This window comes from Carlito syrichta, unplaced genomic scaffold, assembly GCF_000164805.1.
Source record: "Carlito syrichta isolate Samal-C Ts95f unplaced genomic scaffold, Tarsius_syrichta-2.0.1 Scaffold51764, whole genome shotgun sequence".
Classification (NCBI taxonomy): domain Eukaryota; kingdom Metazoa; phylum Chordata; class Mammalia; order Primates; family Tarsiidae; genus Carlito; species Carlito syrichta.
The window spans coordinates 30,098-31,670 of record NW_006995860.1 but is presented as its reverse complement, the minus strand read 5'-3'; the positions used below and the strand labels follow the sequence as shown (position 1 = coordinate 31,670).

At 39.2% G+C, this 1,573-nt stretch overlaps 1 protein-coding gene across 1 annotated transcript in view; it reads left to right on the top strand.

The window, feature by feature from the left end:
- BARD1 (BRCA1 associated RING domain 1) overlaps positions 1-1,573 on the top strand; it is a 73,373-nt gene that overhangs the window by 53,064 nt on the left and 18,736 nt on the right. The window lies entirely within an intron of this gene.

Genomic DNA, 1,573 nt, shown 5'->3' with positions numbered 1-1,573 from the left:
GCGCGTGCTACCACACCCGGCTGATTTTTTGATTTATTGTAAAGATGAGGTCTCGCTGCCCAGGCGGGTCTCGAACCCGTGGGCTCAGGCAATCCGCTCATCTCAGCCTCCCAAAGGCGTGGGATTACAGGCTGAGCCACCGAACCCGGCTTACTTCCAATCTTTAATGCTACCCATTGTTGACCTCTCTTTACTTTTGTTTTTGTTTTTTTTTGTCTCCTGTTAATTCTAAATTTAGATATTAAAGCAAAACTATTAGTTGTTGTTAGAGTACTTTTTTCTTTCTTTTTTTAAATTAAATATATTTTTTATTTTATTTTATTTTATTTATTTTTTTAAGTTGGAGTCTCACTCTGTCGCCCAGACTGGAGTGCAGTGGCCACTCCCGGCCACCGCAGCCTCGACCTGCTGGGCTCCGGCGATCCTTCCACCTAAGCCTTCTGAGTAGCCGGAATTACAGGCGCGCGCTACCACGCCCGGCTGATTTTTTGATTTATTGGTCTCGCTACCCAGGCGGGTCTCGAACCCACGGACTCAGGCAATCCACTCACTTCAACCTCCCAAAGGCGCGAGATTACAGGCTGAGCCACCGAGCCCGGCTATATTTTTTATTTTAAAATTGTGGGGTACAGTTAAGGGTTAGGTATACAACTATGCATCGTTCAGGCACTCTTGTTGATAAGGGGTGTCCCCCTATCCCCAGACAGATATTGAGTACCATTAATCCCACCACCCTTGCCCTCCCTGTCCCCACCCCATAGATTCCCACTACTGTCAATCCTTTTCTTACAGTATTACAATAGATGTTCAAGGTCCACTTATGAGTGAGAACATGTGATACTCAGATCTTTGTTGCTATGAAAAATCACTCAGTATTATAGACGCTAGTTTCATTCAGGTTGCTGCAAAATTCATGATTTTGTTCTTTTTAATGGCTGCGTAGTATTCCATCATGTATATATACCACATTTTTAAAATCCAGTCCTCTTTTGATGGACAGCATGGTTGGTTCCAGGTTCTTGCTATTGTGAACAATGCTGTGATAATCATACGTGTGCAGGTATCTTTTTTATAGTTATGAGCTGCATGGACTTTTTACTAGTTGTGGATCTGACCTCCAAAATTTTAAATTATCTTGTTATTTTTGTCTTTTTGTTTGTTTGAGAGTTTACTGTTTTGATGATAAAAAAAACTCTTTTCTATCTTTGGGGTTAACATTCTTCTAGAAGCTTTCGTGTTTGATTTTTTTTAGATAATCTCAGTTTAAACCAAACAAACCCAGTTTGAGTTTACCTCTACTGGGATAACTTAATGGAAGAGGAGGGGTAGGGAATTGATCATTTTAAGTGGGTATTTGGGTTACTTGGGAAAAGAAAAAGCCTCTGGTAACAATGAAGTTATAAATCTCTAGAGAGACTGATATAAAACCAAGGAAACAAGAAGCCCTGGATATAGAGAGTTGTCCCAGTTGATGTTTTCTTGAGTTGGGGGAAGATAAAGAAATAGAAAAATTATATATATATATATATATATATATATATATATATATATATATTTTTTTTTTTTTTTTTTC